Here is a 20001-nt window from a genome sequence, read left to right as displayed (position 1 = left end):
TGCACCCCCCTCCCGCCCCCGCCAGCCCCCTTTAGGCAGTGGGGGAGGTTGCTCCTTGCGTTTGCACCTGTCTGCCCAGGAGCAGGGCCCAGACAGCATGTGGGTGTCGCTGAGAACACCTCCAAACTCAGACTATGTGTGAAAGTCACCTGGCAGCTTTAAGAAAAAACCCACACCCTCCACCTGCCCCCCCCCCCCAGTCCCCAGCGTGGAACCAGGACCTGTGGCCCTGACCCTGGCATCTGAGGTTTCTTCCAGCTACCCCCTGGGGTTCTGATTGAACCCTGGGCTGCACACAGCATGTGAGAAGGAAGGAGGGGGGGCAGCCAGGGGCTGCGCATGGCTGACCTGTGTTGGAGGCCAAGGAGTGCAGGCTTTGTGCTTGGGGGGTGCTGAGCTCAGAGGGCTCCGGCCCCCCACCGGGCCGTCAGCTGCCAGTCTTAGGCAGTGGCCTTATCTTCCCCCGTGACGCGAGTCAGCACCCGGTTCTGCTCTGGTTGCTTCTGCTGGCCCAGGAAGAAGTGGCCTCGTGGGAGAGAGAGGTCCAGACGGCAGCCGGCAGGCGGCTCCTTGGCCGGGTGTGGTGAGCGGGATAGGGTGGGAGAGCAGGGGGCAGCGGTCCAGGGGGTCCTCCGGGAGCACCCACGAGAAGAGGGCAGCTTGAGGGCCAGGGAGGAGGACTGGGTGAGCAGCCTTGAACTTGGTGGCACACATGAGCTGATTATTTTTTCCCATCATCATTAGCAGGTGAAGTATTTTCAAACGAGAGACGCTCTCTTTGGAGGCAGGGAGCACGTGGGAGGGAGGTGTGACTGCGTGCAGAGCCAGGAGGCGGGAGGGGAGGCCCTGGGGTGCAGACTTTACAGGGATGCTGGCGTGCGGGCGTGGCTGCTGCTCCAGCCGCACTGTGGAGAGCGGCGCAGGCCTGGGCTCGCCCCCTTACAGTGGGAGCCGTGGGAGTGGCGGGGCTCACGTGGGGCCGCCCCAGGGTCACCCCGCGGTGCACGGCAGGCTGGGGAGAGGCAGGTGGAGACGGGTGGGGGGAGGGGCCAGTGAGTGCCCTGCGTGTCCCTGCAGCAGAGGAGGAGAAAGGCAGAGGGGCGGCAGGGGTGAGAGCCCCCTGCACACAGGACCGTGCTGGGGAGCCGGTGAACTCATGAAGGTTCCACTTGCAGGAGCTGGGTCGTCACAGCAGCAGGGAGACTTGGAAGAGAGGTGGTGGAGACCAGCGTGGGGGCTGCTGCTCAGCAGGGTGTTTGTGATGGGGGGGCGGGGACAGGATGGCAGCAGGGAGCCGGAGCAGGGAGCTGGAGCAGGGAGCCGGAGCAGGGAGCTGGACTGGGTCAGAGAGGCGGGGATCCTGGGACCTGGAGGCCTGCAGGGGGGGAGGGGCTGGCCCGAGCAGCGGAAGTGAGGGCCCCGGGCGAGTGGGGGTGGTGGCCGCAGGTGCCGCACTGGTCATGGGGCGGCTGTGGATGGACTGCTTCCCCAGACGCCTTTGCGGGTTGCACATTTGCCAGCCTTGGTGAGGCCTGGTGGGGTTGGAGGCAGGTCCCGGGGGTCTCTGCTGACACTCTGAGCTCCCTGCATGGGGGCCTGCCTCCGTCCTGGCCTCATCACAGGCCCCCTGCCAGGCAGGTGCAGCTCAGGGGCCCTCGTCTGTCCGCAGAGTGAGAGAAGCAGCCGGGTGGAAACCTAGACTGGTGGCCTCGTCTGGCCCTATTGCGACAACGCCGGTACTCTCCTGCGTGAGAGCTGGATGGTTTACCGCTGACGAGATGTGTCTGTGGCGATTCCTGGCCCTTGAGCACTAACCAGCTCAGCCAAGCGCTGGCCGGCGGCCGTCCTCGACGTTCTACGCAGTTAGCTCTCAACTCTGGTAGGCTCAGTTCGTCTGTGTCCACCCCTTTCGTCCTGATGCGGTCTGCTGAAGGACCTGGATTTCCCGCAGCCTCAGGAGGCCGGCAGTGGAGGGACATGCCAGCGATGCGCCTCGGACTCCCAGGAGATTGACAAGGGCGTCAGGTGTGGGGCCCGTGCGTCAGTGGACGCGAGGGGGGCAGTGCTGAGACCCGAGTCCAGGGTGGAGCTGCAGTGATGCAGGGGAGGAGGAGGAGGTCTCTGGCCGGTGCTCTGCCTCCTCACCCCTGCTGTGCCCCTGTTGCTCTTGCTTGGTTTCAGAAATCAGCGTTTAAGGTGCTTACGAGGGCAGCCCTCTCTTCCCGCCTCCAGTTTTGGTCAACGTCAGGCCCGTGTCAGAGGATGCGGGCTGTGCGTGACTCCTGCCCGCCATGAAGAGTGGGTGCCCTGGGGCTCCCGGGTGTAACAGCACCACCTGTGTGGTTCCAGAGTGTTCCGTCAGGAGACCTAGGAGTTTTTGGATTCCCCCTGTGTCCCAGGCTTCCCCTCTGTGTTGGGCACTGTGGCGCTGCCGTAAAAGCCGTGAGTAGGCAAATGGGAGCCGCCGGCCTGGCACAGCTGCAGGCCATCCCGGGAGGGAGATCCCCGCTCGCCACCTCGGCGTCCTGGGGCGCAGCAGCGGCATGACGTGCTCACGGAGCGGGCTAGGCGGTCACTCCTCCGTGGCGTCTCCGGGGCCCTTCCTGGGGGCATCGCAGTGGGAAAGGGCAGGGGCTTCTCAGCCCCGCACACCCTGTGTGTGTGACCCTTGACCTCTGTCTGCCTGCTTTGTCCCTGGGTGAGCCTGGGGAGTGCTCCGAGGCCACGCTTTGCTGGCCACGGTGCTTGCCTCCTGAGGTTGGAGATTTAAACACAGTGTGGCCCTGTTCCTCACTGTGGGTGTGGCTGTGTTGTTTCCACCTGTGAGGGTCCGGGTCCCCGCCCCTGTCAGCGTGGGCTTCTTCATGGCTGTGGGTTCTTCAGTCTGGTGTATATGCGCTCTGGCTTATTCTTGGTTTAAGAATTTATTTATTTTTATGTGAATGGCAGGGTTTCAGAGAGAGAGGGAGAGGCAGAGATCTTCCGTCTGCTGGTTTGCTCCCTAAATGACTGCTACGGCTGGGGCCAGGCCAGACCAAAGCCAGGAGCTTCTTCCGGGTCTCCCACGTGGATGCGGGGGCCCAAGGACTTGGGCCGTTCTTTGCTTCTGTCCCAGGTGCATTAGCAGGGAGCTGGATCTGGGCGGAGCAGCCGGGACACGAACTGGTATCCACATGGGATGTTGGCGATGCAGGCAGCCGCTTAACCGCTGGGCCACAGCGCTGGCCTGTACTCTTTTTAAAGATTTATTTATTTACTTGAAAGGCAGGTGAGAGAGAGAGAGGGAGGGAGAGGGAGGGATTGATCCTCCATCCACTAGTTCACTCCCCAAATGATTTTAACAGCAGGGCTGGGCCAGGCCACAGCCAGGAACCAGGAATGCCACCTGGGTCTCCGGCATGAGTGGCGGGCCAAGCACTTGCACCACCCTCTGCTGCCCTGCCTGGTGCGTTGTCAGGGAGGTGAGCCGGGTACTGAGCACCCCGATGTGGGCTGCTGTGCCGCAGGCTGGCCCCTCCAGCGTACTCTTCAATGTTGCCTACATAGGGAACGTTTAGGCTCTCTCACCACCGGAGTGGAACAGTTTTAGACTCTGTTCGGCCTGACCCTTTAAAAGTGTGTGTGCTTACCTTGCCCCTTGCCCAGGTCCCTGGGAGGAGATGGTGGGGACGCAGGAGGGGTGTGGCGGAGACCCCCAGGTTGCACAGCGGTGCCCAGACCTCTGGCGTGGCCTGGAAGGACCAGTGGCAGGCCGCAGAGGCTTCTTGGTGCTGCGGCACGGTGAGGCCCTGCCCTGCCCTGCCCTGCCCTGCCCTGTCCTGGTGGAGGAGCGACCCGTGCTCGGGGCACACGTGAGTTCTCTGACAGCCCCTCTGTTCTCGTTGTCGTCCTCACTTAAGTCCTGACGTGTTTGATTCAGAAACCTTGGAGAGCGGGAGCCCCACCCCCACCCCGTGGTGGGATTCTGCCCCCCCCCCCCCCCCCCGTGGAGCTGCCCTGGGTGTCTGTGAGCCTCGGAGGTAGTCCCGCCTCCTGGCAGCCCAGACCCCGCGGGCGGGGGTGAGACACAGACTACACGGACAAGACACAGGTGAGATGTCGGTGAGACACAGGTTAAGACGTGGACGAGACGTGGACGAGACATGGACGAGACGTGGACGAGACACAGGTAAGACACGGACGAGACGTGGATGAGACGCATGTGAGACATAAATAAGACATGGGTGAGACATGGATGGAACACGGATGACACTTGGACGAGACGGACAAGACATGGGTGAGACGTGAACGAGACACGGGTGGGACACGGATGAGAGGAGGTGCGGGCCAGACGAGGGTCATCCCGGGACCACACCTGTCGGGAACAGACTCCTTTTTCCCAGGTGTTTGGTGACTGAGTCGTTTGCTTTCTGAAAACAACTTTTTACCTCTAATTGTTGTTCTGGGGTCCCAGATTTGTGCCCTCTCTCTACCGTGGGATTGGTGCAGCGTGGCCAGCGCGCGGGACCAGCGCGTCCTGGTGAGCCGTCACCTCCCACTCTGAAGCCATACACAGCACCGCGGTGAACACCCTTGGTGCCCACGTCTTGCAGAGTGTGTTAGGCTTCCCCGTGGAACAAGTCTTGTACTTGGGCGGTGTCGGATCCGTCGAGAACGAGTTATAGTAACTTGGGTGAACGCTGGTCGCCACTCAGGAAGGCCCCCCGCGGCAGGAGACGGGGAGAGGGTCGAGGCCCAGTGGCCGAGACTCGAGCGGAAGACAGCAGGTGCTGTCGGGGGGGAATTGATGTCTGGCTGGCTCCTGACGCGCTGTGCATCCTGGGAGAGGCTGCCTGGGGTGGGGGGCTCTGAGAGCGGTGGGCGGCGAGGTCCCCGTCACAGGTCAGGTCAGCAGGGTGCTGGCTGTGTCACGTGATTGTCAGTGAGGGGGGCTGTCCCGGCCTGGGGGAGGGAGCACTTCAGGTCGTGACCCCGGCTGCATGAAGAGCAGAGGTTCTTGGTGCCTCCTGCCCGCGGCGTGGCTCTGATTGGGATTTCTGGCTGCGGTCTGGTGTCGCAGGGCTCCCTCGTTCTGGCCAGAGCAAAACTAATTCATGGGTGGAATATTTCTTGGCCTGTCTCCTGCCCGGTGCCGTGACTCATCCTGCTTGGGTCACAGGAGGCGGCGGTTTGGGGGCCTCGTGGAAGCCCGGGGGAGGGGGGGCAGGCGCTGGCTCTCTGAGTGCCACTCAGCCTGGGGGCCCGCCCCACCGTAGCCGGCCCCGCCCTCTTCCCTTCTGGCCTGCTCTGGCTTCTTCCTTGGCCCACTCTGCTGAGCCCTGCGGGCGGGGTGCGGGGTGTGGGCCATGGGGAGGCCACCAGGCCACCGTGCCCTAGGGAGTTTGTCCTCCAGCAGGGGGCGGGGATTAGCATACTGGGGAGGGGGGAAGATCAGGGTTCATGAGGTTGTACTGGGGTCAGCTCAAGCTCCCCAAAAAGTCCCACTCAATAGGAGGGGGAATGCAGGAATGAGCAGGCCAGGAGTCGGATGGGTGCCTAGAGGGCTTTGGGGGAGAAGGGGCTCTGGGCTGGATGACCTGTTGCACCCCAGGGCCCGAGAGAGGGACGTGGGGACACGGGGAGGGGGCAGCGTTCTGGGAGCACCTGAGGCAGGTGGCAGGTGCTGTGGCCGCTTGGCGTGTTTATCTCGGTGCCATGGGGGCCTGATGAGATGTGAGAGCTGACCCGGCCACATCCTGCCCTGGGCCCCCTCCTCACAGCTCCGGGCACCTCTGCGGCTGAGTCGGATCCTCTCCATGCTCCTGCAGCCCCGGGTGTGTGGCCCCCGTGTGGCCCTCGTCCCCGGTGTCCTGTGGTGGGACTCGCATTCAGCTCCCGGTCAAGTGGGCGCCCTGAAGTTTTTTTGGAGTTACTTTCGTGGACAAAAACGCCGTTCTGGGGACTCAGCCGGAAGCTGACTCAAGGCTGGGGTCACGGGGTCACGGCGGAGCTGTGTCCCGGAGAGAAACGGGCGCTGAGCGGGCAGGCTTCCCGGTCACCGCCACGCTCGGGCCTCCCGCAGCGCCGCGCCTCGGTGGCCGGAGTCAGCCTGGTTTTCCTGGTTTCTCAGTTTCTGAAGCCCGCTGAGCGGCCAGGCCCTCGGTCCCCTGTGGCCGGTCAGTGCTAAGCTGCAGAGGCTTCTGTGTGTACCCCGCGCGCACCGGGCTCATCCGCTTCTACTTCTGGGAGGCCCTGGACTCGACCCTTGGAAAGCCAGGGAGTGACGTCCCAACCCCGTTCTTTTGACGTGAGCAAGATGCTTGGAGCGAGATGCTGCCGGCTAAGGTGGAATCTGACACCTGTGAGTGACAGCCGAGCCGCACACCGGGGCGGTGCCAGCTATCTCTTAGCAGGTGTCCGCTCTGCATCCTGGGGGCGGCAGGGTGTTGGCCGCCGCCCCTGGCCATCGGACTGTACTGCCGGGAATCGCAGATCGGCTCCTGGGTACAGACGCCAGGGCTGCTGTGTGCCGGCAGGCGTGGGCTGTGGGGGGTGCCCTGCCCTCCCCCTCGACAGGAGGTGCAGCTGCTGTTGGCAGAGCCCTGGGGTGCACGGATGTGCTCACAGCATGGAAGCTCCTGGACACCCGGAATCGGAAATCCCCGGGGAGGCCAGCCCGAGAGGGCTCGGAGGTGCCCGGCGTCTCGTTTTGTGCCAGTTCTGCCTCACGCCCTGCCTCGGTGGCGCCTGTGCCCCTGCCCCACGTTGGCCGCCTGTCCTGCTGGGGTCCTTTTCTTTGGTTGCGGCTGGCCTGGCAGCCAGGGTCAGGCAGAGCCCGTGTGCTGGGCAGCTCTGCTCCGGGAAGCTGTGTTCCATTCGGTGACAGAGACGTTAAAATAAGGTGGACAGGTCGCTGTGGGGCGCCCCCTCCTTCCCTGTTCTCGCTGGCTCCCGTGAGAGCATCCTGGGTTAGACCTCAGCAGTGCACCCCCAGCGCACAGGTGGGGCCGGCTCCCCCCTCCTCTGTGTAGCAGACAGGGAAACCGAGGCCCAGCGGCTTATGAGACCTGCCCAGGCTGCGCGCGCAGGAGACGGAAGTCAGGTCGGGGCTGTCCTGGCCCTTACGCCGTCCTCCCCGTGCTGGTGTCCCTCAGTGTCCAGGTCCCAGGGTCAGGAACCTGAGCCAAGGGCATCGCCTGGGGCGGGGTAGGGGGGCCGTGGTCTGAGGGTCGTTTGAGGCCAGCAGCAGGAGCCAGGGCTTGGAGGGTGGGCTGAGATGGACCCTAACGCCCAGCGCGTGTGGAGCTGCTGGGTGGGTCTCCTCCTCCTCCTTCCCCACCACACCCAGCCTGTGACTCTGCCCTCCCTTCTCCGCCTCCAGGACCCCTGGCCGCAGGCATTAGCTCCTCCTCCTCCGCACTGGCCATGCCCTCGCCATGAAGGAATCTCCTGCTCTCGTGTGTCCCCCATCCCCTCTTCCGTACCTCAAGGGCGCGGCAGCCTCACCTGTCCACAGAGACCCCCACCCCTCCCAGGGCCACCTCACCCGGGAACCCGGTGGTGACTTGTCCTGTACTTGGTAGCACCAGTCTGGGCCCAGGGCCCGCACAGTCCCTGGGGGAGGTGTTTAGAGATTGGGCTCTGTCCTGAGAAAGCTGCACGCCGTGGCCTTCATTCCCGTGGTCCCAGAGGGGTGGATGCCTTCCCTCCCCTGGGTGAGGGCGCCCACTGCTGTGGACCCCCGGCTGGACCCCAGCTGATGCCAGGAAGCGTGAGGGCCGTCTGGGGTGATGTCGGCTGGTGTTGATTGATGGGTGAGGTTTCCTTTCTGGAAGTTTGCTTCCTACTCACGGGGGGATTGGTGGTGGCATTCTGGCCAGGAGAGCTGTGGGGTGAGCAGTGGGGCTGTGTTTCCACGGTGGGGTGCCCTGGAGACAGGGGCACCGGACGCCCCCTGAGCCACGGAGCAGGTGGCCCCGGCGGGTCCAGGATGCCCTGGCTTCCAGGTCCTTTGGCTCCAGAGCCCCTGTTTCTCCTCTAGGTTTCTGGGCTGCCTTGTGCTCTGGGCGGTCCTCTGCTGGGAGGGCTTTGTGCAGGTTGTCGCTGGCCGAGGCGGGGCTCTGTATCCGTGTTTGCGCCTGGGACGCTTGCACAGCGACCGTGGGGCCGGGTCTGTGACGGGTAGCTCGTTGCTCATGTTGCGTGCCGCACTGGTGGTTTGCCGGCTGGGCGGTCGCGTTGCGGGGGACAGGCTCGTGTCCCGTGTCGCTGCTGCAGCCCCGTGTCTTTCTGCTCACATTTTGCCTGTTCCTAGCGTGCTAATCGGAGCCCCTGCGGCCTCATCGGTGGCCGTCCACTTGGTGTGCCCTGCTGCTCGGTGCTGGCCCCGATGCCCCTCCTCTGCCTCGCTGGCTCGCTCTGCTTAGGCTGAGCTTCCTCTGAGATTCTCGGCGCCGGTGAAGCCCCTGCTGGCTTTTCCGACCCCTGCTGCCCGCCTGCGTGGTGCGGAGCGTGCTTCTCCCTGCTTCCCCCGAGCTCTTGTCCTTCCGGACCTGGACGTTGGGCCACCTCGCGAGGCTCAGGTCTGCGCGGGCTGTGGCTTTCCACGGAGCGAGAGGCTTCGCCTTTCCCCGGCCCTGGGTCCCTGTCCCAACAGCGTGGTGGCGTGGGGGCATGGGGGCGTCACCGACACGTCTCAGTCCTGCCCCATGTTTTGTGTTGCTTGCGAGACTGGATTTGCTGGGCTTTTGCAGGGTTGTGTGTCTGGTTCTGGCTCTGCGTCGGGTGCCGTGTCCGTGGTGGCTTCCGGGGATGGCGACAGCCCGGACGTGACGTCAGGGCTGTGTGGCCGGTGGACACTGAGGAGGGGGCGGGGCTGGGCAGTCGGCGGGGTTGCCATGTGCCAGGACTGCCGGGGGTCACATGGCCCTGGCCTTGGCCTTAGCCTTGCCCGCTTGGTCATCCGCGGATTCGCCCCGCACACGTCAGGGTGCATGGGATCAGCCCAGCTGTGGCCTTTGCCCTTTCCTCAGAATGGAAGACACGGCACCGCTTCCCGCCTGTCACTGCCAAGGGCTTCCTGGTGCCACAGGGGCCTGAGCACTGGCAAGCTGGCCCGCCCCTTCCTGCAGCCCCCGGGCCGCTCCCCCCCAGCCCCACTCAGGCCCCTCCTGGCCCACATGGGTCCGAGCGCACAGTGGTGCAGAGCCGTCCAGCGCACTGGGCATCCTGGCCTCACCCTGGCCTTGCTCTGACCCTGGCGGCTCCTCTTGCGTCAGAATCACTTGTGAGTGTGGAGGTCTTGCTCAGGTCTGTCCCCTGAAGACCCAGCTGGCCTGGGGCTGGGCGCCCAGTAGCACCCCCGGGACTCTGCCCGGCGTAGCGTCCCGTGGCGGTCCATGTCCTGCGTGTGGCCACTTCCGGGGGCTAGTGGATGGTTGTGTGGACCTTGGGGTGTGCGTGGACCTTCCCCCAGGGGTAGCAGTTACAGGGCAGAGGGAGGAGAGTGAGTCACCCCCGGCTGGCGCGGCTCTCCTCTGAGCGGGCCTCGGCTCTGCCGCCATCGCCGCTGGCTGCCCCTCGGGCCCACAGCTGCCGGCCAGGAGGGGTTTGCGTCTCATTCTCTGGCTTGTTTAATGGCTCTGGGATCCGGATCACCTTCGCTTTTCTGTATGAGTTTTACTAATTCTTTGCCTCTACTAATTATGGGACTGCTTCGTTCTCGTTCTACTCAAGTTTTTTGAGCTCTTTCTGCTTATTTATAAAAAGGAGCTTATTTATTTATTTTTTTTTTGAAAGCAGAGCTACAGAGAGAGATGAGAGGTGTTTTCCATCTGCTGGCTGGCTCCCCAAATGCCCGCAACAGCTGGGATTGGGCCAGGCCAAAGGCAGGAAGGAGCCAGGAGCTACAACCAGGTCTCCCATGTGGGTAACAGGGACCCAGCTACTTGAGCCATCTGGAGCTGGATCGGAAGTGGAGCAGCCGGGACACATTCCCAGGTCTGGTGGTCCAGCTGGGGGCGCGGTTCAGCCCTTGGCACAGCCGTCGTTCAGAGATCCGTGCAGACCGTGACCCGGATCCATTTTGTGGCCGCCTCCCTGAGTGGGTTTCATGGGCAGGGATGGTGTGTCCTAGGGCTGACGGAACGTCCTAAATCCCACCTCTGCTTGTGCTGGGCCCCTCGGACGCCTGGGGAAGCGTCTAGAACGTTCAGCTCCCGACTCCACTAAGCATTTGCTATAGCAGAGGTGGACGAGGCCGCCTGGGAGGTGGGGGTGGGAGGGGCTCCCGTGTGCTGTGCTGAGGGAGGACCGGATGTCGGTGCAGCCCAGGGCGGCTCTGCTCAGGAGCCAGTGGTAGCAGGCGCAGCTTCTCCCATGCCCTGGCTGCCGTTGGGCGCTTCAGGGCGGGGCCTCTGGGCCAGCCCTGCTCAGCCGCGACACGTGGCGATTTGTGCCGGGGATCATCATAAAACACGCTGATTGGGGGCAGTGTGGCGTGCACCTGGCACACGCCTTGCTCCTGCCCCTCGGAGCAGCTGCCTGGCCGTGCGGTTCCAGGAACTGGAGAGGGGACGGCTGGGAGACAGGCCTTCTGCTGCGGCCGAGTGGTTGGCCCGTGACTAAGTCAGTTTTCTGCCTGTAAGCAGTGGCAGTCCGGGTGGCAGCCACGGCAGTGCCAGCAGCAGGCGCAGGTGCACACAGCTCTGCCCGGCCCCAGGGGTTTGATCACCCGTGGAGGGCACAGCACCGGGACTCGGGCCCAGGAAGCTGGCTGCCCCCAGTAGGCACGGAGCTCCTTGACCTGGCAGCCTGTGACTGTGGCTTCCACCTGCCCCTGGCTGGGGCGCGCACGTGGAGTTCTAGGTTCTGCCCGGCAAGGAGACACCCCGAGCGTCTTACCACAGGGGGAAGCAGACCCCAAGCAGTCCTCCCACACTGTGAGGGGAAAAATCCAAAGGGAAGAGGTTTGGCCTGGAGCGTCCAGTCTCAACCCCTCCCACCCTCGTGGAAGGCAGCTCTCTCCCTAGCAGATGACAGCGTGGAGTTCTGTGCCTGGGGCATGGTGCAGGGCTGTCATCCCCTGGGGAGGGACCACAGCGTTCATCCCGTCACCCCTGCCCAGGACCCCTGCCAGGTACACTGTGTCCGCGGAGAGCTGTTCCTGCTGGGGGCTGGGGGCACCTGGTGAGGTGCTGGCAGAGACCCAGGCGGGGCAGTGGGGTCAGGGACCTTCTAGAAATTGCCTTTTCATAAATAGAGGCCAGGTCTCTGCTGGATTTGTTTATTCAGCCACACAGTTCCAGCTCGTGCTGCGGCTGTCGTCAAGTGATAGTTCTGAGTAACCCAGTGAGCCCTGCCGAGGTGACAGCAGGTGTCTGTGGGGCCAGACAGCCCCTCCCTCCCTCCCTCCCTCTTCCCTCCCTCCCCCTCCCTCCCCATCTTCCTCCTTCCCCCTCTTCCTTCCTCCCTTCCTCCCCCTCTCCCTCTCCCTCACATTTCACGCAGGGTCACCTGCAGTGTAGCCAGGGCTTCTGTCCCTTGGACCCGTCTTCCCTTTGGCTGACCTTGGGGGCTGTTGGAGCAGAAGGGGCAGGGGCCTGCCAGGCCTCAGCATGGACGGTGATGTCACATGGATGGTGATGTCACGTGGACGGTGATACCACATGGACTGTGATGTCACACGGGTGGTGTGATGTGAGAAGGGCCCTTCCCTGCCATCTCCTCACAGTAACCCCAGGCCCTTCCTAGCTGAGGGTTCTCTTACAAAACACCTGAGCAGGGGCCAGCACTGTGGCACAGTAGAGTAAGCCTCTGCCTGCAGTGCCGGCATCCCATATAGGCGCTGGTTCGAGACCCAGCTGCTCCACTTCCTGTCCAGCTCTGCAATGGCCTGGGAAAGCAGAGGATGATGGCCCAAGTCCTTGGGCCCCTGCACTCACATGGGAGACCCAGAAGAAGCTCCTGACTCCTGGTTTTGGAATGGCCCAGCTCTGGCCATTGCGGTCATCTGGGGAGTGAACCAGCGGATGGAAGACCTCTCTCTCTCTCTGCCTCTGCCTCTCTGTAACTCTGCCTTTCAAATAAATAAATACATAAATCCTTAAACAAAAAAGGCACCTGAGCAGTCCTCAGAGCTGGCAGGGTCATAAAAGCAGGCAGTGTCACGGCCCCGAGGCGCCCTGGGCAGCGGGTCAGATGGTCTCCTGCAGAGCTGGCTGCACAACTCCGCAGGGACACTCACAGCCTCGCAGACACCTGTGCCGGTAGGTGCTTAGTGTTCACGCGTGCAGCCTGCCCCGGAGAGCGAGCCCAGCTCACGGCGGCGAGGGGTGGGGGTGGGGGAGGCAGCGTGTGCAGACTTGGCTCACAGGCACACCAGGAACCCCCCCGGGTTTCTTCTGAAGTGGGGGGAGGTCTCCTTCCGGGTGCCAGCCCCATAGCAGGAGCTGGGCAGAGCTGATGACTTGCAGCCCTTGCTTCTCAAATCTTGCCGTAGGACGGTGAAGCGCAGATTCTGGCTCTGAGGCGGCCCTGCGTGTGTGCAGGCCTGGCCGCTCCCAGAGGGTGGGGTGGGTGCTGTGGGCTGGGGGACGCAGGTGCAGTGTCCAGGGGCCCCGTGAGCTGCAGAGTTCCTGCCTGGGCGGTAGAGCGTGGGCCTGCTCCTTGGCGGCTGGGACACGCTGGGGCCTGCTGGGGGTGACAGGAGGAGTCTGCTGGGGAGACACGGACAGCAGCGGTCAGTGGCATGGCCCTCGCTGTCCTGGTGCAAATCTGGGGTCTCACACCAGGTCAGTAGCAACTCCGGCCCTTTGCGTGGCACTGACAGCGTCCCCTCTCCAGGCCACCAGAGTGGCTGTTTTCCAAGATAAGGGTGAGTGTGAGGGCGGCTCTGCAGCTGCCTAGGGCCCTGCGGGGGAGCAGGGAGCTGGCCCCTGAGCCCCGGGCAGAGTAGGCTCTGCTCCTAACCACTGCAGCTGCAGCTGTGCAGCTGGCGTGGGGGTGGCCCCCAGTGCTGTGTTTACACCCAGTCGTCAGAGCTCTGTCCATGTGCTAGGTGGAGACCGGAGCCTGTTCAGGACCCCCATGGACACGGAGGGCATCTGACCGAATCCGGGCACCGTCAGAAGTGGGGGTGTGGGGAGCCTTGCAGGTCGGCGTCCACGGTGGGGCTCTTGGCCACCCCTGTGCAGTGGGACTTGTCGCCCCTCCCACCGAGCCCCAGAGCTGCAGGATGGGACCCCCCCCGAAGCCACAGAGCCGTGTCCCCGCTGAGACTTGGGGTTCCCTAGAGAGCCACACCATGCCATCCTGCTCCCCGGGAAGATTGTCCGTGAGAGTCCCTTACTGGCCTGGCGCGGGTCAGAGAGGACCAGGGTACTGGGTCCCGTCGGAGAGGATGGTACCTGTCACTTCCTTAGCACCCTCCCAGAAGGAGCCGTGGATCTTCCGGGGGCTTTTCCAGAGAGGCCTGGGTCTGAGGGTGTTGGGTGTCCGGACAGCGTGGTAGCCTTTGTCCCGTGTCCCTTTCAGGACTCGGGGGACCGAGGGGCCTGCACAGTGCTGGGCGTGTGTGGTGGTGGTGGTGGTGGGTGCTGTGACCACGGCGTCCCTGGGATTTGCGTGCGGTCACACCTCACCGTGTTTCGGCATGTCCTCACACCTGCTGGAGAAGCGCTCCTGCCATCCGCCCATCCATCACTCACCCAGGTTCTGGTGTTGCCGGGCCTGGAGGGCTGTGAAAGCGCAGGGCGCAGGCACGGCCTGGGGTCGAGCTGGCCAGGCGCTCAGCACTTCCTGGTCACCAACTGGGAGCCCCCTCCCCCCCCCAGCCAGGCTCCTGCCCCAATGCCTGGTCAGAAAGTCCCTTTGTTCAGCGACACTGGCACAAACCAGCTGATGCCGTGGCCAAGCAGGATGTGGTTCCGGGCAGCTCCCAGCTGCCCCCAGGCGCCTGCTGCCGCCTTGCCGCGGCCTTGGGGGTGGGGGTCGGACCTGCCAACATCAGGGTGCTTCCTGGTCCTGGAGGGAGACCGCACGCCGCAGTCCCAGTGTCCTGCATCCTTAGCTGACAGGCGAGCGGTGAGAGAACCCCGAGTTAGACCGGGCCCGGGGGCGGGGACACAGCCTGGGAGAGCGGGCAGTCCTCCCAGGGCACCTGCCTTGTTCACCCCCAGGCAGAGCCTGGGGCTTCTGAGTGTGGAGGAGCAGGGAGGGGCGGGCCCCCCCTTCCAGCCTTGGCCGAGACCTTGACGACACGAGGCTGCTGCTTCCCCAGCTCAGCCGCCCCTGGAGCCGCGACCTCCCGGAGCCGTGAGGTCCTGTGTCCGCCCCTGGAGCCGCGACCTCCCGGAGCCGTGAGGTCCTGTGTCCTTGCTGGGATTGGGTACACGCCCCGAGGAGCTACACGCGCTCTCCAGGGAGTTCCTTTGTTGCCTGGACGTGTGTGTGCGTGAAGGGCCTTCAAAACCTTAACAAAAGCTCGTATTGTGTGTATTCGTTTTTCTTTCTTTTCTTTTTTTGCACCAAAATAACCTCTTTTAGTCCCATTTTCCCTGCAGCTCTTGGCAGCCCCGGTGCAGCCATGGTGTGTCTGCCGGTGATGCCCTGTGGCTTTGCTGTGCCCGCGCCGGCCCTTGCTCGCTCGCTCCTCAGCTGTCCAGGAGGGTCAGAGGCTCACAGCCGGCGGCTGACCCGGGCAGGCTGTGCAGGGCGCCGTGTGGGACTCCCAGTTCGGCGTGCAGTTCGCCGTGTGGGGCCGGCTCCTGGGGCGCGCTCCCGGTCCAGCCACATGCGGGGTTCAGGTTCGCCTGCGTTGCCCCCGGCCTTGGCGTTGCCAGTGTTTCTGGCTCAGGGCGGCGTGATGGGCATGCGGCGGTATCTGGCTTGCTCTTGACTGATCTTGTCCTGTAGGTTGCACGCAACGTGAGGACCCTCTTCAGGGCTCTGACCCGTCTTTCTCACTGACCTGTAGGAGTCCTTGGGGTTTTCTGGAAAATGGTCCTTTCTTGGTTGTGACCCGTGCAGAAGTGGCCCCTGCGTGTCCCTCGCCCTCATGGGGCACGTGGCGCCTTCTTCCCTCCCAGGGGACAGCTGGCAGAGTCCTGTCTCCGAGGCCACCCCAGTTCTGGCCGTGCATCCTGGTCTCGTCCCAGGGCCGTGGAATCGGGCTCCTGTTTATGGTTAGGGCCTGACGCCGCCTTCCTGAGTGGAGCCGGCTCGGCCGCCCCGTGGCTGCCTGTGGCTCGCCCTGCAGTCTGACTGCTTTCCTGTTCCAGCAGCACGCCAGCCCCTTCGTCACGTGGGAGCACAGCCATGAGTCAGCCCGGAGCCCGGGGACCCCCAGCCGGCACGCTGGAGAGCGGCAGTCTGTTCTGGGCGCCCCGGAGAGGGCTTCACGGCTGCAGAGGAATGTGGGAGCGGGCGGGTCCGGGAGCCTTGTGCTCGGGCGCGCATTCCTGGACGAAGTTAAAATTAGAAGAAGCTGCTACATTTCCTGCCATTCAGCCGCAGCTGCCGCCTGTTTGCTCGGGGACTCCTGGGCTGCGCTCTGTCCTGGGCTTCTGCCGGAATGCGAGGTGAAGTCATGCTTTGCAGGGGGCGGTGAGCTGTTGCCATGGCGCCCTGGGTTGTGGGCGTGGCTGCTGCGTGGGCGTTCTTGCAGGATGACCAGGGTGGGGAAGTGTTCCAGAGCGAGCCCTCCTCAGAGTTGCAGGAGACTTTTATGTCAGTTACTTCCTTTCTTTAGAAAGCGGCTTTGTCATGGGTCGGAGACAGCATGGCACACCTGCCCTGACGTGAACCTCTGCAGCCCAGCCAGGCCGGAGGGGGTCTCGGGAGGGCGCTCGGGCTGGCACAGCAAATGCAGAACACTTAGACGTTTGGGGCACACGTATTCTAAAATGTGACTTGAAATGTGTTCCTGAAACTCCTGCTGTTGCATGTCCTGGGTTTTACCTGGAGACCCTAACCCTGGGGGATCCACTGTCTCGTGCTCCGTGTCAGACTCCGAGGAGGGCCGCTCCTACTCCTGGCCGGTTGCTGGCACCACGGGCACGCCCGGGGCACCACTGGAGCTGCCCGCCTCCAGGCTGACTTGGTTACCCGCGCCGTGCCAGGCTGGAGTACAGCCTGGGGTACCGTGGGCGTCCGTGGCACTGTGCCCATTTTGTGGATGGGAATGTAGAGGGTTCGCAACCTGTCTCGCAGCTTGTAGCTCGTAAAGGGCAGGGGGGGGTGGGGCTGTTGGGCTGTGGAGCCGCGGCCCTGGAGCCGCAGGGCACGGGAGAAGTGTAACCATGACCTTTCCGGGACCTCACCCACAGGGAGGAGCTGCCGTGGGCCTGGGGTGTGGACGAGGGGGCGTGCCGAGAGCTTGGGGCCACAGGCTTGGTGCACAGCTACAGGGCAGGGCGGGGGCGGGGTCCTGTGGGAGAGTCTCAGGGAGGGGTTAAGGGAGTGGGCAGTGCATGCTGGGGACCCTGGACACGAGGGGTAGGTCCAGGCTGGGGAGAACCTGGGAACAGGCAGGGAGTGGGCGGCCAGGGGGAGTGGCCCAGAGAAGCAGGGCAGTGGGTGTCCATGGGGAGAAAGTGCGGAAGGCTGGGCAGGGATGGAGGGGGCAGCCCACCAGCTGGCCCCAAACCGAGCTGCGGGTTGTGGGTGCCTGGGGCGCGGCTCCTGTGTTCAGTCAGCGGCAGCTGCTGCTCCTGGAGCACTTTGCTGGGTGCCTGGCACAGGCCCGAGGGCTGGGGGACACAGCCGTGAGCAACACAGGTGACTCCTGTTCTGGGGACCCTGCGCTGAGTCCACGGGGCACTCTGCAGCTGTGCACGGGCGAGGACCTGGGAACCTCTGGGGTGGCATAATCACTCCACCAGTGATGTCACCCCTCCACCAGTGATGTCACCCCTCCACCAGTGATATGATTCCTCCACCAGTGATGTAATCTCTTCCACCAGTGATGTAATTACTCTACCAGTGATGTAATCCACCAGTGATGTCATTCCCTCCACTAGTGATGTCATCCTCTCCACTAGTGATGTCATCCCCTCAACCAGTGACATCATCCCTCTACCAGTGATCTGACCTCCACCAGGCCCCACCGTTTTTATTTTATTTTATTTTTCAGTTGGGAAAGCAGAGGGAGAGACAGGCCGACCGACAGCTCCCCACTGTGGTTCTCTTCCCAGATGCCCACAAGGCCTTGGAGGGGCCTGGGTCAAAGCCAGGAGCCTGGAGCCAGGAGCTCAGCCCAGGTCTCCCATGAGGGAGGCAGGGACCCTGTACTTGAGCCCCCGCGTGTGCTCCCAGGGTGTGCATTGGCAGGAAGCTGGAATTGGGAGCCAGAGCCGGGACCTCTCTGGTGTGGGATGCAGGCGTCTGGACGGCTAGCCAAATACCTGCCCTGGCCCCGCCTCGTAGGATTCCAGCTCGAGACCACCATGCTGGGGACCGGGCTGTGTGACAGGACCCTCGGGTGTCCGGGTGGCCCTCGGTGTGGCCCTGGGTGTCGGTTACCCCTCAGAGCCCCCAGGACCAGCCCGCCTTGCCCCGAGGGTGGTTTCTGATTTCCAGTCCCCAGAAAGTGAAGAAGCAGATGGCAGTTTGTGACGGCAGCAACACAGAAGCTGCCCAGAGCAGGGAGAGCTGGGGTCCTGGCTGGACGCTGGCTGCCCAGAGCAGAGAGAGCTGGAGCCCTGGCTGGACGCTGGACGCCCAGAGGGGAGAGAGCTGGGGTCCTGGCTGGACACTGGACACCCAGAGCAGGGAGAGCTGGGCCCTGGCTGGATGCTGGACGCCCAGAGGGGAGAGAGCTGGAGCCCTGGCTGGACGCTGGCCGCCCAGAGGGGAGAGAGCTGGGTCCTGGCTGGACGCTGGCCACCCAGAGGGGAGAGAGCTGGGGTCCTGGCTGGACGCTGGACACCCAGAGCAGGGAGAGCTGGGCCCTGGCTGGATGCTGGACGCCCAGAGGGGAGAGAGCTGGAGCCCTGGCTGGACGCTGGCCGCCCAGAGGGGAGAGAGCTGGGTCCTGGCTGGACGCTGGCCACCCAGAGGGGAGAGAGCTGGGGTCCTGGCTGGACGCTGGACACCCAGAGCAGGGAGAGCTGGGCCCTGGCTGGATGCTAGACGCCCAGAGGGGAGAGAGCTTGGGTCCTGGCTGGATTCTGGCCACCCAGTGGGGAGAGAGCTGGGGTACTGGTCGACGCTGGCCACCCAGAGGGGAGAGAGCTGGACCCAGACTGCCCAGAGCGGAGAGAGCTGGGGTCCTGGCTGGACGCTGGCTGCCCAGTGGAGAGATCTGGGGTTCCTGGCTGGACCCTGGCTGCCCAGAGCAGAGAGTTGGAGGGGGGGTGTCCTGGCTGGACGCTGGCTGCCCAGAGCGGGGAGAGCTGGGGTCCTGGCTGATGCTGGCCACCCAGAGGGGAGAGAGCTGGGCCCTGGCTGGACGCTGGACGCCCAGAGCAGAGAGAGCTGGGCCCTGGCTGGACGCTGGACGCCCAGAGGGGAGAGAGCTTGGGTCCTGGCCGGATTCTGGCCACCCAGTGGGGAGAGAGCTGGGGTACTGGCCGACGCTGGCCACCCAGAGTGGGAGAGAGCTGGACCCAGACTGCCCAGAGCGGAGAGAGCTGGGGTCCTGGCTGGACCCAGACTGCCCAGAGCAGAGAGAGCTGGGGGTGGGGTCCTGGCTGGACGCTGGCTGCCCAGAGCGGGGAGAGCTGGGGTCCTGGCTGGACGCTGGCTGCCCAGTGGAGAGAGCTGGGGGTCCTGCCTCAAAGCCGTCTGTCCTTGTGCAGAACGCTGGTGGTCATGTCACATCACCCCTATAGCTGTGCTCTGTGGCTAGAAGTGACCTTTTCCCCCTAGAGTGACAGCCGCTGTGTCCAGAGGAAACGCAGATCAGATGGAGTCTGTGTGGAAGTTGGTGACCGCCACCCCCTCACTCGCAGGTGCTCTCTGTGGATATCCCTGTACAAAACTGGGTGATGGGGGAGCTGGTGCTGTTGTGTAGCAGGTAAAGCCACCACCTGCAGTGCCAGCGTCCCACGTAGGTGCAGGTTCGAGACCCAGCTGCTCCACTTCCGGTCCAGCTCTCTGCTAATGCACCTGGGAAAGCAGTAGGAGATGGCAAGAGTCCTTGGACCCCTGCACCTGCTGGGAGACCTGGAAGAAGCTCCTGGCTTCGGATCGGCCCAGCTCTGGACATTGTGGCCATTTGGGAAGTGAACCAGCAGGTACAAGATCTCTCTCTCTCTCTCTCTCTCTCTCTCTCTCCTCCCTCCCTCTCTCCCCCTCCCTCCCTCATAAACTGGGAGGGGGAGGTGCAGCGGCATGGCTGTCACCTGCACGGGGGTGTTTGCTCTGTGTAGCACCTGCTGCTGGCTTGCGCTCAGCCCCCGCGTCCCGGCTGGGTCTCCAGGGCCCCTGATCCCCGCGTGGGTGTCTCCTGTCTTGTTCTGTGCCCACACGAGCAGTGTTCAATCCCGGCCGCTTCCATGCCTGACCTGTGTCACCCGGGCTCCGGAGCTCCCTTCCACCTGCTTGGAGCGGGACCCACGTTTTCTCTGTGCCTTACCAGGATAGGAGCTGGGTGAGGCCTTGGGAGTGCAGGAGCCATCGGCCCCGTCCTGTAGTCAGGGCGCCTGCCCTCGCGCCTGCCCTCGCCTGCCTGGGAGAGGGGAAGAAGGATCCAGGGCAGCCCTGGGCTGGAGTGAGGAGCCCTGGCAGGGAGCAGAGGTGAGGTCAGAACCCACCCTTCCTGTCCCGAATAACCAGCTGGGCTGCGGCCTTCTCTCCTGCGCCCAGACTGCAGCAGCCAGGGGCTTGGGGGCTGCCAGAGGGAGCAGGCTGGCCCTGCAGCTCCGCCCTGTGTGCGCCCAGCCCCTCTTGTGGACTGGGGACGGCGGTCGCCCCACCCGGTGACACCCATGGGAACAGCTGCCCAGCGACTCTCACTGCCGGCTCCCAGGCCTGGCTCTGTGCAACTTTGCATTCAAAAAGCCTTTTTATGAAGGTGGCTTT

General features: G+C 64.1%; 1 protein-coding gene across 2 annotated transcripts in view; it reads left to right on the top strand.

The window, feature by feature from the left end:
- Positions 1-20001, top strand: part of SH3BP4 (SH3 domain binding protein 4) — a 70253-nt gene that overhangs the window by 3717 nt on the left and 46535 nt on the right. Inside the window, exon 1 of one of the 2 annotated variants that reach the window (XM_089328882.1) lies at positions 13939-14061. The exons of the other annotated variant lie outside the window; for it this stretch is intronic. The gene's annotated coding sequence lies outside the window, so the exon portion shown is untranslated. Of the gene's footprint in view, positions 1-13938; positions 14062-20001 lie in introns of those variants that run through there. 2 annotated transcript variants of the gene reach the window in all.

This window comes from Oryctolagus cuniculus, chromosome 3, assembly GCF_051225735.1.
Source record: "Oryctolagus cuniculus isolate XC-2025 breed Fujian yellow rabbit chromosome 3, ASM5122573v1, whole genome shotgun sequence".
Classification (NCBI taxonomy): Eukaryota; Metazoa; Chordata; class Mammalia; order Lagomorpha; family Leporidae; genus Oryctolagus; species Oryctolagus cuniculus.
Note: the sequence above shows the minus strand (reverse complement) of the source record. Positions and strands in the feature narration are given on the sequence as shown.